Raw genomic sequence first — 15,901 nt, forward strand, 5'->3', positions numbered from 1 at the left:
AGAAAATAACCCAATACTTCGTAAGATAAAAGATGCCACAATAACAGCGGGTGGGGGAGTATAAAATGTCACTGTCAGAATTTAGGATGGATAAATCTTTACATCACTGGCTTAAATTTATTTCGGTCAGCTTCTGGATCAATTTTAAAGATCAAATTTTTTTGGTGCACTGTCTAGTAGAAAAGAAGATACATTTTGGTACAAGATATGAAGCACTGTGCATAGGAATATAAGAAGTTGCCCCAAATATAACAACAAAAATGGAGTCCCTGCAGATATTATTCTGCTAGTCGTTGCTGACTATAAGGGGCAGTGTTCATCTCCGTTTCAAAGCCATTGAGACAGCGCTGTCCAAAGTCATGTGGCCAGCATGATGTCACGGAGCATTGTTACATTCCTATCAAAATGGTACCTATTTATCTACTTGCATTTGCATGCTTTCGAACAGTTAGGTTGGCAGGAGATGAGGTGAGGATGGGAGCTTGCCCCCTCACGTGGTGCTCGGGTCTCAAACCTGGGCTCCCAATTTTCCAGTTGACAAGCCCAGCATATTAACCCCCAAATACAATACAATGTCTCAAATATTGTCCAAATATAAGATGGAATATAATAGGGGACTTTTGTTAAGGTACGAAAACCGAATCATTTTTGAGTAGCCTCCTTCCTGCTTTCAGGATAAGGAATGGAACAGAAACCACATACAATTTACTTAATGGTGTGGTTTGGAATTCAGGAGTTGGTGGCATGAGCAGGTGAGTCTATACCATTTCAGACAAATGGTTGTCCAATCTTTTCTTGAAAGCCTTCAGTGATGGCTTCTGAAGGCAAGTCATTCTACTGGTTAACTGTTCTCACTGTTAGGAAATGTCTCCTTAACTCCATGTCGCTTCTCTCCTTGGTGAGTTTCCATCCATTGTTTCTTGTCTGGCCTTTTGGTGCTTTGGAAAATAGTTTGACCTCCTCTTCTTGGCAGCCCCTCAAATACGGAATACTGCTATCATGTCACCCCCCAATTCTTCTTTTCTTTGAAGCAGCCAAACCCAATTCTCCACATTAAAATTCATTTTGTTGGAAACCCTCAGATATTAGAACACTGCTATCATATTTCCCCTAGTCCTTCTTTTCATTAGACTAGACATAAACAATTCCTGAAACTTCTTCACTTTTTTTCTTTTTTTTCTCTTCCTTCCCTTCTTTTCTTCTCGTCATTTTTCCCTCCTCCTCTTTCTCCTCCTCCTCCTCCTTCCTGCCCTTCTTTGTTTTTCTTCTCCTTTTCCAAGAAGAAGAATAATAATAATATCTTACTCTAGATTATAACCCATATTCAGGCTTCACAGTACATAGCCTGCAAACAGATTACTTGTTGTCATAACAGCAAGTTTTGCATTCATGCTTCTGCGAGACTACATTGAAAATCTCCCCATACATTACGATTACGGCGAATTCTCTCCCCATCTCCTATAAATGTAAGAACTTTTTCCATATGAAACAGGCTGAAAATGGACTCTCTTTCGCCTACAGCAAATAGAGTCATGAATATGTGCAGTGCAGAAATCGGCTGGCACTGGTGAAATGGTGAACACTGATGAATATATACTGTATATACCATTGTGTTTTCAGAAAGAGCATTCACAATTGCAAATCCAATTCAGAATAAAATGGTATGCTATGAAGATGAAGAAATGTTTCCCGTATGCACTGTTTCCCAAGCTTCCCATATGCACTGCTTATATATAAAAGCAAGGGTTACTGTATAAATTGATTTCATTTCTGGGATAGATAACTTGATGACAATGTCATCCCAATAAGAAAGAAGGGAGGGAGAGAGAGAGAGGGAGGGAGGATAAAGAGGGAGTAGGGAAGGAAGAGGGAGGGAGGGAAGAAGGAAGGAAAGAAGGAAGGGAGGGAAGGAAGAAGGGAGGGAGGGAGGAAGGAGAAAGGGAAGGAGGGAGGGAAGAGAAAGAGAAAGGGAGGGAAGGAGGGAAGAAGGAAGGAAGGAAAAGAAAGAAGGAGGGAGGGAGGGAGAAAGGAGAAAGAGGGAGGGAGGGAAGAAGGGAGGAAAGAAGGAAGAGAGGGAGGTAGGAAAGATGGAAGGAAGGAGAAAGGGAGGTAGGAAGGAAGATAAGAGAAAGAGGGAGGGAAGAAGGAAGGAAGAAAAAAAAAGGATCTTCTTTCACTGGAAAAAGGTCCACATTAAAAGTGGTCCCAACTAAATATGCCTGTGGATAATGAATTGTACATGATGATGTTATAATGAATTGAGAGCCAGTTTGGTCAACTGGTTAAGGCACAAGGCTAGAAAGCAAGAGACCCTGAGTTCAAATCCTACCTTAGGCATGAAAGCCTGCCAGGTGACCTTGAGCGAGTCACTCTCAACCCACCTCACAAGGTTGTTGTTGTTGGGGAAATAAGAGGAAGAAGAATGTGTTGCAGGGGTGGGATTCTATAGAACCAGTTGTTATGATTCTGCCCAGTTCGGAGAACCGGCAAATCACACCACTGGCTGGCCCCACCCCTCCTCTCTCGGCCCACTCATTCCTTACCTGGCAAACTTGCCTGTTAAGTTGCTATTTTTCCTTCCCCCTCCAACCATCAGCTGTTCTGCTGTGCTGGGAGATTTAGATTAGCTAGAAAGCAGGAAATTGTTGGATTTCTTGCTTTCTAGCTAATCTTAAAGCAGAGCTGAACCTTCCCGAGGACTGAAGCTTCTATTTTTCAGTGCAGACTCAGCTAGCAGATTGCAGAATCATGGATTTGTGAGTGAATCTGTGATTCTGTGAGCAACTCAATCTGCCTGCCTGCTTTGCCTGCTTTTGGGTAAAAGATGCTCTTTTTTATTATAAAAACTTTAATATTTACATACATGGTGTGTTGTGAGTTAATTTTGTGAGTTTCCTTGCAAGCAAATTGTATGTGACAGACTCAGGCAGCAGATTGCAGAATGGTAGATCTCTGGGTGAATCTGTGATTCTGTGAGCAACTCAATCTGCCTGCCTGCTTTGTCTGATTTTGGGTAAAATTTCTCTTTCTTTATAAAAAAATCAATATGTATATAAATATTTACAATATTTCTATACAAGCCACGCCCAGCCAGTCACGTGACAAGCCACACCTAGTCAACAAGCCATACCCACCCAGTCACATGATCACCAAGCCACACCTACAAATTAGGCCATGCCCACATAACTGGTTGTTAGGACATTTGAATCCCACCCCTGATGTATTAGATATGTTCACACTGCCTTGAGTTATTTGTAAAGGTAATAAAGGCTGGAAGGAAGGAAGGAAGGAAGGAAGGAAGGAAGGAAGGAAGGAAGGAAGGAAGGAAGGAAGAGTAGGGGTGGCCAATGAAAGTTCAATCTACAGAGAGTTCTTGAAGCTTCTGAATGAATATCCCACAATTTTCTTTGCAAACAGTTACAAAAGGTAGATTTTTTTTCTTGCATCAGTAACAAAAGCACAAAATCGTTTGATGCTCATTCTTCTAATCTCTGACCAGTGCAGGGAAGCATTGCAGACAGAAAACTGTCTGGTGCCGAGTTTGCAATGTTCATTTCCTTGGTAACTGGTGTCCCCACCTATCCCAACCAAAATCTACATTTTGCTTTGTGGGGAGAAAGAGGCAAGGTCATGATCTTCTTCTGTATGAGTTTCTTTGGGATATTTGAAGATCACCAGCCTAGTTTCTCATAGTCCCGTGATGATGAACCTATGGCACGTGTGCCACACGTGGCATGCAGAGCCATTGGTGTTGGCATGCGAGCTGCAGGCAAACTTACTGTCAACTGATAAAACGTTTTGTATACACGTTTTATAGTTGACAACAGAAAGAAGGGAGGGGGAGTTTCAAAGAGCAGGTGGCAGTGTGGAATCGAAAGTACATTCCATTCATATTTTCCTCAAAAACTGATTAGATGACTGAAAATTCTGCCTTGCAAAATTCTAATTGGAGAGCATGATTGATGACTCTGGGCTATGGACGTTTTTCATTGGATGATACACTCAGAGGAGCGGGGGGGGGGAAGCAGTATCAAGGGTGAGAGTAAATTACGTATCTCAGAGTTGGCTACGCCCAGGTAAATGCCGGACGTAGGATGTTACCTTCAAATAAATCTTTTTTTAGTTTTGGGAGTGTGGCTTGAGGCTCATGATTTAATTGGAGTAACTGCTGGAATCCTGACACTTACCTCACTGCGCGTGCGCGTGCCCCACAGCTGATTTTTCTGCTGGTTTGAGGCCTTTTTTCGGCCTCCCAGAGGCTTGGAAAAAGCCTCTGCAAGGCTTCTCAGGTTGAATAGGCCCATTTCATCACTTCCTATAATACCGGAAGTGATGAAACGGGCCTATTATTCACCCTGGAAAGCCTTGCAGAGGCTTTTTGCAAGCCTCCGGGAGGCCGAAAAAGGCTTCAAACCAGCCGAAATGTCAGTGAGGTGCAGTGCAGTAAGAGGGCGGCAGGGGAGAGGGGGGATTGCGCGTGCATGTGCAGGGAGCATGGGGAGGGGGGCACACATTGCATTTTAGGTGCTGGCATGAGAGTGTGTGCACGCTGGTGGGCATGCAATTTTTGGCCTAGGAGCCCAAAAAGGCTAGCCGCCACTGTCATAGCCCTGTTCTTCTTAAAGCCAAACATCCAAAAACAATTTCTTCCTGGGATTTGAAGACTCTTATTTCAGCCACGCGGCCTTGATCTGGATCTGCTTTTCTTTTTCTTTCCTTTTCCATGTTTCACAGCTGAACTTCATTCAGTCTGTGGTGATTTACATTTCCAAGCCCTGAAGCAAGTACTCTTATGTTTGCTTTTGTAAGTACGCACAAGCTTTGAGACTGGACAGCCATTTGTCCAGAATGGTAGGACCTCAAGCAGAGGATGGGCTAGAAGACCTCCGTGGTCCCTTCCAACTGTGTTGTTCTGTTATCAGGAAAATAGGAAGGAAAAAGGCTGAAATGCATGCATGCATACTGTGGGAAGAAATATCCACCTGGTTCATTTCCAAGCGGAGAGAAAGGCACTGAAGACAAAATGGAGGCTGGAGGCTGATTGGAAAGAGGGTTCATTTATTGATGAAGCAGAACCACATGGGTTCTGGGCAGCTGACCACAAGGAGTGGAGAGTGGGGTGAGGTATTTATACCTTCTCTTGGGCTTTGCACTTGAACTTCCTGTTCCTGTGCAAGAACATGTATTCTATTGTCTGTTGTAGAGGTTATGTAGGGGTCATAGCTGGCTCTATAGGTTGTCTGGGCTCCCAGGTTTGGTTGAAGTTTGGACTGCTGAGATGATGCAATGAAGAGGCTTGTGTTATAAAAGGATGTTGAGCAATTCCTATTATGGCTTAATGGCTTTTTCCTGTGTTGGATGAGGGTAGAGCTATCTATCTCTTTATCTCTTAAGCACTGACATCTGCTGTAGGCTATTAAGAAAAGGTGGAGGCTGCTTTCTCCCTCTTAAAAAACATGTTTCTCCCTTTAGGGAAATATAATATTCTTCCTTTTTAATATTTCCTAAAAATAGGAGAAGGGTGCTAACTTTCTACAATACAGTTAAACATGCAGTTAAGCATACAGTTAAAGAGGCAGTTGGACCTAGTGGTTAAATCCAGGCTAGAAAGCAGGAGACCGTGAATTTAAATCCTGCCTTAGGCATGAGTGCCAGCTGCGTGACTTTGGGCCAGTCACTGAGAAAAGTGAGTTCTAGTTCCACCTTAGGCCTTAAAGCCAGTTGGGTGATTTTGCACCAATCACCAGGAAACTGTGAGTTCTAGTTCTGCCTTAGCCACGAAAGCCAACTGGGTGACTTCAGGCCAGTCTTTGTCTCCCATCCGATCCCACTTCAGAGGGTTATTGTTGTGGGGAATATAGGAGGAGGAAGGTGTGTTGATTATGTTTGCCAGTTCCTTTATCATGGGTGGTGTGTCAGACATGTCCATTTTTGAGCTTATAATTATCTCCTTCCAGTTATTATATACTAGCTGGATACCCGTGCTTCACTTCAAAACTATGTGATTGGGCTTAGTTTTTGGGGAGGAAAATAAGGGGGAAAAATTTGTGCCTCTGCCTACCAGCATCCATCGTATTCCTCTGGCTAGTGTCCTGTCAGTGTGTGAGAGAGTTGAGGGCTGTTTGGAAACTGAAACAGTATTTACTGTGTGAGCAAGGAGGAGACAGCAAGGAGCCTGGGTGTGCCTTAGCTCAACTGTTCTGTACTAAAGCTGCTTGCTGCTGTGAAACTAAAACTGAAACTCCTCTGCTTGTGTTTTGCATTTGGAAGAGATTTATTTTCAGGTGGGGAGGGGGAGTAGAACTCCTTAGCATCAGAGCGTGTTAATAATAATAATATAGGATATACTAACGCTCTGATGGTCATTTTGTTTTGTTTTGTTTTCTTAGTGAGCACCTAGAAGCCAAGAGGAACATACGTGCCAAATTTTAAGTTTGTAGGCTTTAAGGTTCTGGAGATTTTGTGATGATGTGTGAGTGGTATTTCTCTTTTATATATGTATAAAGATATAAAAACAAAGCTCAGTGACTTTTCCCCCCACCATGCTGTCCATTATTCCCCAAAGAAAAGTCTCTGGTTGCATAAAAGTGAATAGTTTCTGAGCGATGCCCAACTTGTAGACATTCAGTAAGTACAAAGATAGAGGATAATAAAGGAATATCGAGAAGGGAGGGAGGGAAGGAGACAAGCTACATTTTTATTGGAAGCTCTTGCAATGGTTGCTATGGGAACTTGCAGTAACACAGACAGCAGAGCAAGGAAGCTCTGCTGAATTATACTTCTTCTGTAAAATCTCTCCTTTCTTCTTCTCCATGGCCTTGGCTAGTAGATTGAAAACAGGCACTTGCCAGTTCTGGACTCCTCTCCACGAAAGAAGGATGGAAGCTGGATGTGAAAACTCTGGTTTATTCAACCGGTCCCAGAGAAGGCAAAGGGATAACGCTTGGATCAGGTGAAGTAGGCAAGAATGGTAAGTTGTTGGATTGAGAACGAATGTATGAATGAATGTTTGCATGGAGTTCAGTGTTTAGAATAGTAGAGTATAGAGTGTAGAGTAGCATAGAATAGACAATAGAATAGAACAGAACAGAATAGATTAACAGAGTTGGAAGGGACCTTGGAGGTCTTCTAGTCCAACACCCTGCTCAGGCAGGAAACCTTATACCATTTCAAACATATGGTTGTCCAATCTCTTATTTAAAATCTCCAGTGTTAGAGCATCCACAACTTCTGGAGGCAAGTTGTCCCATTGATTAATTGTTCAGACTGAAGAAATTTCTTCTTAGTTTTGGTTGCTTCTCTCCTTGATTAGTTTCCACCTGTTGCTTCTTGTCCTGCCTTCAGGTGCTATGGAGAATAGCTTGACTCCCTCTTCTTTGTGGCAACCCCTGAGATATTGGAACACTGCTATCATATTATCCTTAGTCCTTTTTTTTCATTAAATTAGACAAACAGAATAGAATAATAGAGTTGGAACTCAGAGGTCTTCTAATCCAATCCCCTGTTTAAGCAGGAGATCCTATACCAGAGGTGTCAAACTCACGTTGTCATGGTGGCATCATTTAGCATATCAGGACTTTCTTCCCCTTCGCTAAACTGGGTGTAGGAGCGGCCAGCTCATGACGCATCTGGTTTGCAGGATGAGAGTTTGACAGGCCTGTTCTATACCATTTCAAATAAATGGTTGTCCTTTTTCAAAACCTCCAGTGATGGAGAACCCACATCCATGGATTGATTGCTCTCACTCATTTTTGGTCATTGGTTGGTTGCTCTCATTGGTTGATTGCAGAAGAGTATGATAGCATGGAGAAGAAATTTCCCTACAAAAACCTTCTGTAGACTTGTGGTTTTAGGGACAGTTTTTAATTTTTGTTGGAGGAGGAAAAACAAAATACAGGTGAAACTCGAAAAATTAGAATATTGTGCAAAAGTTCATTTATTTCAGTAATGCAACTTAAAAGGTGAAACTAATATATGAGGTAGACTCATTACATGCAAAGCAAGATAGTTCAAGCCATGATTTGTCATAATTGTGATGATGATGGCTTACAGTTGATGAAAACCCCAAATCCACAATCTCAGAAAATTAGAATATTACATGCAATCAATAAAACAAGGATTGTACATAGAACAATATCGGACCTCTGAAAAGTATAAGCATGCATTTGTACTCAGTACTTGGTTTGGACCCCTTTTGCAGCAATTACTGCCTCAATGTGGCATGTCATGGAAGCTATCAGCCTGTGGCACTGCTGAGGTGTTATGGAAGACCAGAATGCTTCAATAGTGGCCTTCAGCTCTTCTGCAGTGTTCAGTCTCATGTCTCTCAGCTTTCTCTTGGAAATGCCCCATAGATTCTCTATGGGGTTCAGGTCAGGCGAGTTTGCTGGCCAATCAAGCACAGTAATCCAATGGTCATTAAACCAGGTTTTGGTGCTTTTGGCAGTGTGGGCAGGTGCCAAGTCCTGCTGGAAAATTAAGTCAGCATCCCCATAAAGCTCGTCTGCAGAAGGAAGCATGAAGTGCTCCAAAATCTCTTGGTAGACAGCTGTGTTGACCCTGGACTTAATGAAGCACAATGGACCAACACCAGCAGATGACATGGCTCCCCAAATCAACACAGACTGTGGAAACTTCACACTGGACTTGAAGCATCTTGCAGTGTGTGCCTCTCCATTCTTCCTCCAGACTCTGGGTCCTTGGTTTCCAAATGAGATGCAAAAGTTGCTCTCATCAGAAAAGAGAACTTTGGACCACTGAGCAATAGACCAGTTCTGTTTTTCTTTAGCCCAGGTAAGACGCTTCTGACATTGTTTGTTGTTCAGGAGCAGCTTGACAAGAGGAATACAACATCTGAAGCCCATGTCCAGGATCCGTCTGTGTGTGGTGGCTCTTGATGCACTGACTCCAGCCTCAGTCCACTCCTTGTGAAAGTCCCCAACACTTTTGAATGGCCTTTTCCTGACAATCCTCTCCAGGCTGCGGTCATCCCTGCTGCTTGTGCACCTTTTTCTTCCACACTTTTCCCTTCCACATAACTTTCTATTAACGTGCTTTGATACAACACTTTGGGAACATCCAACTTCTTTTGCAATTACCTTTTGAGGCTTTCCCTCCTTATGGAGGGTGTCAATGATGGTTTTCTGCATAACTGTCAGGTCAAAAGTCTTTCCCATGATTGTGATTCCCACTGAACCAGACTGAGAGACCATTTAAAGGCTCAGGAACCTTTTGCAGGTGTTATGGCTTAATTAGCTGATTAGAGTGGGACACTTTGAGCCTAGAACATTGAACCTTTTCACACTATTCTAATTTTCTGAGATTGTGGATTTGGGGTTTTCATGAGCTGTAAGCCATAATCATCACAATTATGACAAATCACAGCTTGAACTATCTTGCTTTGCATGTAATGAGTCTATCTCATATATTAGGCTCACCTTTTAAGTTGCATTACTGAAATAAATGAACTTTTGCACAATATTCTAATTTTTCAAGTTTCGTCTGTAAAGAAAAGGTTCTTGATGACTTTTCATTCATCGGGACCCAATCCACCAGCAGCTTCTTTCTGCTGTAGTTTTCCAAAAGATCTGGTGGTAGGAGAAGATTTTTGCTGAGGCATAGCAGTAAAATTCCTACTTGGCTTACATGAAAATATAAGTATTTGCTGATAAATGCAAAGTGCTGCATGCAAGGAAAGCAACAAAAGTTTCTTTCTCTCCCCAAACTCCATCAGAAATGTGTCTTTGGGATCCTGCTCCAAGAGGTTGCGCTGCCGCAACAAGTCTCACAAAGACTAATTTCTGGTGGGATTTGAGGGAGTGAAAGAAAGACTTCTGCTGCTTCTGCTGCTTTCCTTGCATGGAGCCAAAAGTCTCTCTCTCTCTCTCTCCCCCTGAGAACGGAGCTGGAGACGGTATCCTGCGATCCCAAATAAAGAATGATTGATCGGTAGGAAAATGGGGTGGGGGATTTTCCTGCAGACTTTTTTGGGGATTTTCCCAGGGTCTCTGGTCCACGGGATTTAAAATTATGAGTTTGGTGGTCCCTGAGGTCCAAAAAGTTGGTGACCCCTGGACTAGAATACCTCCAACGTCCCTCCCAACTCTGTTCTTCTGCTATTTTTCTGTTTTTCCTTTTTTTATCCCCCTTTTGATTTATCTTGCCTCATCCTTAGCAACATCTAATCTTCAAGTCCCTGTGCTGAGCCTGCAGAATTTATCTTGGCAGAAGCTTCCTAGGGATGATGTACCTGTCTAGCCAACGAGGTTCTAATTACACCCGCTAAGCCCATTACACTCTATTAAGACTCAGAACTATTAGACTGAACAAACAGTTAAATCAAGCTGTACGTATTTTCCCGTATCAAAGCCGCATTTCCTTTCTCTCCCCCCAACCTAGCCTGGTTGACATGAGCTGTAAGGAGTTTTATTTTATTGACTTAAGTGTCTCTCTGGGTTGGGGACAATCCATAAAAGATAACGGTGTCAGCAAAAGAGGAGGATGACTCAGCATTGGGAGATGTATGCGTGCTGAGGTCAGCAGCATTTTAGAGAGAATTTCAAGAGCCCACTTCTCCAGGAAGTGCATCCAGGAAAGCCATGGCTGTTACTAAGTTCTCAGGGAAAAGTTTGTCTTGGGGGGCCATCACTCAGCTTTAAATTGCCATTGAGTGGGAGCTGAAAGGATGAGATGGGGTGAGATGGACATATGCAGGAAACACACAAAACGTTATGATAAAGGACTTCAAACTCTGAGAGATTTTCCCTTGAAGATGGGCATCCATAAGTTTTACCATGATGGAAAGGGACTACACCAAAGTCTCTCAGATTTTAAGTGACCCGAGAAGGGGAAATGGGCATTTTCCTCTCGTCTCAGTTCTTCTTCTGAAGAGGTTAAGGCACTAGGCTAGAAAGTAGGGACTGTGAGTTCTATTCCTGCCTAAGGCATGAAGGTTGGCTTGGTAACTTTGGGTCAATCACCAGGAGATTGTGAGTTCTAGTCCCACTTTAGGCATGAAAGTTGTCTGGGTGATTTTGAATGCATCACCAGGAGACTGTGAGTTCTAGTCCTGCCTTAGTCATAAAGCCAGTGGGTGACTTTGGGCCAATACCTCTTTCTCAGCCCAATTTGCCTCACAGGGTTGTTGTTGTGAGGAAAACAGCAGTAAGAAGATCTATTAGATATGCTTGCCACCTTCAGCTGTTTCTTTTTTTAAAAAAGTAGTAAAAGTAGGATATTCTTGAATTAATCCCAGCGTGCCTTGTTAGATTAAGAGCTTAACTCTGAGTAGAGTACGTAAAGGATCCCAAGGACCATGAATTGGTGTTCTGATTCGGTGCCAGTTCTCTCCTCCTCCAACAGAGATTAAATATGCATTGGGATCCACTGCCAGAAGATGCAATGAAAACCACTATCTAGGCACTTATCTAGGCAGTTAAGGAATGCACTGTTTTCCCCCACTCCCTTTTTCTGGCAGCTAAAAAGACCAAGGAGTATCTTTTTACTTGACAACAGGTTTTTAAATATACCTTTTAAAAGGCATAATATTAACCAGAACGCAGCTCTTTAAATACCTTTTAAAAAGCATAATATTTTATGTATAATATAAAAAGCATCAAGTGATTTCATATTGCATCTCTGTTTGCCTTCTCCAGTTCAGCAGAAGGACACACAATGCAAATGGAATAAAATACAGCTGTAGCTCAGGGATGTCAAACCGGTGACCCTTCGGCTGGATGCGTCACACTCTGGCCACATCCACCCTCATTTTAGCAAAGGTGAAAAACTGTGATGCATCATGTGATGCTAGTGTGATGCTGCGAGTTTGACACCCCTGCCGCAGCTGAAGGAGTGGCTATTGAGAGTTTTGCAGCGATAATTCAGTGCCAGAAAAATAAACACAGATGGATGATGCTTCATTTAACATCTTTATAAACATAAGTAGATTTTACAAACCAGTTGTAGATTTCTCCAACATGGAGCAAACTCAAACAGAAACATGTTGCAAGTTCAGAGCAGAGCTCCAGTCTTCAGCAAGCAAGCAAGTTAGTGTCGGGCTGTGCTCCATTCAAAATCCAAGAAAGAAATACTTAGACTCTTTTAGTTAGAGAAAAGATATCTTTTACTGGAAATGAAGTGGTAGCTACAGTAGAATTCTGAATCTGAGGAATTAGGCGCATAAATCACATACACAAAGTGATGGAATTGTTCCTACCCCCAATAGTTCAAATGGTTCTTCCAATTAAAAGTTGTGAATATCATCATGTGGACATCTTTAGGTGGTGATGAAGTTTCTGTCTGTTGACCTTGGCATACTTTGATAAAGGTTTGCAACTGCGCAGAGAAAAGAAAGCTAAGCAAGAAATAGAAACCTAAGCAAGAATGCACTCTTCCCTCCTCCTCGGTTTATACAATGCTCAGTTTGACCACCTCCAGCTCGCTTCCCATACTTGTTCCCCCCTCCTCCCCCCGTTACTTATGGCAGCCGAAAGATGCAAAGCAGAAGTAGAAGATCTTGAAGGCTGACAGTTAGTTTCATCTTCAATAGACAGACTCAGAGCTCAACACAGCTTCAGAGCTGCAGAGCTTAACATAGAACCATGCCTAGGCTACTTTTAGTTTCAGTTTCCAGCCTAGGCTAATTCTAGTCTCAGTTTCCAAACTATCCTCATTGGCTCATTTAGTTTCTATGCCTATTCATTAGCTGACCTTGTTACCATGCTCTCTATTCCAGAACTATTTGCAAAACGCAAATATTGAACCTGTAGTAATGCCGGTTGAATCCCACCCCTCTTGTGGACTTCATTTCCCAGAATTCCTCAACCAGCAAAACTGAGTTGAAGTTCAGCAAAGCTGAGTTGTGGGAATTGAAGTCCACAAGTCTTAAAGTTGCCAAGGTTGGAGACCCCTGATCTAAAGCATTGTGAAGCAGTATATAAGGCCATTGCTATTGCTATTCCTTCCTTCCTTCCTTCCTCCTTCCCTCCCTTCCTCCCTTCCTTCCAAGTCATGGTGGCGAAATGATTAAAATGCAGTATTGCAGGCTAACTCTGCCCACTGCCAGGAGTTCAATCCTGACTGGTTCAAGCTTGACTCAGCCTTCTATCCTTCCAAGGTGGGTAAAATGAGGACCAAGATTATCGGGGGCAAGAGACTGACTCTGTAAACCATTTAGAAAGTGCTGTAAAGCACTATGAAGTCGTATATAAGTCTAAATGTTATTGCTATTTTCTAAAGCGCCTGTAGGCCAGACAAGGAATAATGGATGGAAACTAAACAAGGAGAGATTCAACCTAGAAATAAGGAGAAACTTCCAGACAGTGAAAACAATCAACCAATGGAACAGAAGTTGCCTTCAGACGTTGTGGGAGCTTCATTACTGGAGGCTTTCAAGAAGAGGCTGGACTGACATCTGTCAGAAATGGTGTAGAGTCTCCTGCTTGTGGTGGGGGTTGGACTAGATGACCTATAAGATCTCTTCCAACTCTGTTAATCTGTTAAGGACTACCTGGACCTTGCTTTTCAGTCTTCTCTGTCTAAACAAGTGAGTAAATGAAGAAGAAGGGAGGGGAGGGGTGTGCATAGGATGAGAAGAATCTCTCCAGATGGCAAATATTCCTCTCCATAGCAACTATCAACTGCTGCTGATACTAATTTCTTTTTAATTAATTGAAGAGTTCTGTTGCTTTCTGGTTGTGATTTCTTGCTCACCACCCAGAGTCACAATAATGGAACAGGAAGCCAGATAAACTAAACAGAAACAAAAAACACAAAAAAGCAACGGGCGATATGCCCTCATAACTTGCAATGAGACCTGAAAGTAGAGACTGCCCTCAGCTAATCATATAAAATGATTGATGCAGCATTGATTTTTAATCCTTGAACAAGATAACAATTCACTATTCAGAAATTCATCAGTTGTTATCCATCCATCTAATGTCTGTCTGTCTATCTGTCTTTCCATCAATTAATCAATCATTTCTATCCATCATCTATCTGTCTCTGTCTGCCTATACATACACCCTTTTCCTTCCTTCCTTCCTTCCTTCCTTCCTTCCCTCCCTCCTTCCCCTCCCTCCCTCCCTCCCTCCCTCTTTCTTTCTTTCTTTCTTTCTTTCTTTCTTTCTTTCTTTCTTTCTTTCTTTCTTTCTTTCTTTCTTTCTTTCTTTCTTTCTTTCTTTCTTTCTTTCCATACATCCTACCTACCAACCTCTCTATCAATATTTACTCTATCTATCTATCTATCTATCTATCTATCTATCTATCTATCTATCTATCCTCTACCTACCTACCTATCTTTCTATCTGTCTATCACCTACCTACACTACTTACCTACATACCTATCTATCTCTATCTCTTTATCTATCATCTATCTACCCACACATCCACTCACCTCCGTCTGTCTGTCTGTCTGTCCGTCCGTCCATCCATCCATCCATCCATCCATCCCACATCTATCTATCTCTATCTATCTGTCTCCTATCATCTATCTATCTATCTATCTATCTATCTATCTATCTATCTATCTATCTATCTATCTATCTATCTATCTATCTATCTATCTATCTATCTATCTATCTATCTATCTATCTATCCAACCATCCAACCAACCAACCAACCAACCAACCAACTAACTAACTAACTAACTAACTAACTAGCTAAGGGATTTTTACTCATGTCTGAATCATCTGCTACAATTTTACCTAGGGCAGCCAAATGTCTTGGGATATCCTTGCTCTTATCAAACACAATCTTCTCTGGTTCCTTGGATCAATGACCTGGATGACAGTCACTGATGAGTGTGCAAGGGATGCTCTGGATGCTTTTGCAGATTTTCCATTCAGCTCCCCTCAAACACTGCCAGTCCTGAAACAAAGAGATGGATGGAAAACCGAAAGGGGAGATTTGGCTGAGCTATGAGAGATCGGAGCCATGCATCTGCCATGGGATATTTGTCATGCAGAACAGCCGACCCTCTAAAACACAAACAAACAATATTCATTGATTTGCTAACCTTCCCTTTTGTTGAAAACAAGCACTACACAAAAACAGCATTCTGAAGCCCACGCATGGCGAGTTTTATTTCTGCCCTGCTAACTACTCTAATAACTGTAATTAATTACAATGCACGCTCTCTCTCTCTCTTTCTCCAACATCGGGAGTCATTAGCTGCAAGAGCTGTGCAGAAATCCAAGGAAACTGCGAAACACACACACACACACAAGCACACACACACAAACACACAAATGTTCAAAACCAACCTGTGGTGTGCTGAGATTGGAGTCCTAACTCTGTGAGATCTAGTGGAGAAACTGTAACACAAGCAAAGGTTAGGGAGGTTATGGGTGCCATTAGAATTTCACTTAAGCTTGGTTTAATCAGAATGTTTAACTGTCCATAACAGGGGCATTAATGCAGATGAAGATTACCAAATGGGCCTGAACAGCAGGCACTGGCAGAGCAGAATCCGTAAGAGATATCAACAAAGTTAAGATGGTGGCTGCCATAGAGCAATTGAAGCACACACCCCTTTTTAAAATTTATTTATTCATCGGATGTTTATCCCAACTTTATTACTTTAGAAGTAACTAAAAAGCAGCAGATAATCATACTACTTCTTCAGCCTCCTATTTTTTCCACTGCAACAGATCTGTGAGTAGCGTTGGGCTGGGAGAGAAAGACTGACCTAACATCAGCCAGCCAGCTTTGGTGCATAACATGAGACTAGAACTCACAGTCACCCAGTGGTTGCCTCAAAGTCACTCTGCTGGCTTTTGTACCTAAGATGGGACTAGAACTCCCAGTCTCTTTGTGGTTGGCCCAAGGTCATCCACCCAGCTTTCCATGCTAAGACGGGACTAGAACTCCCAGTCTCCTGTTGATTGGTTCAAAGTCACCCAGC

This window comes from Notechis scutatus, chromosome 2 (genome assembly GCF_049901735.1).
Source record: "Notechis scutatus isolate UNSWTSFEM ecotype Mainland chromosome 2, rNotScu1.2, whole genome shotgun sequence".
In the NCBI taxonomy this organism is placed as follows: Eukaryota; Metazoa; Chordata; class Lepidosauria; order Squamata; family Elapidae; genus Notechis; species Notechis scutatus.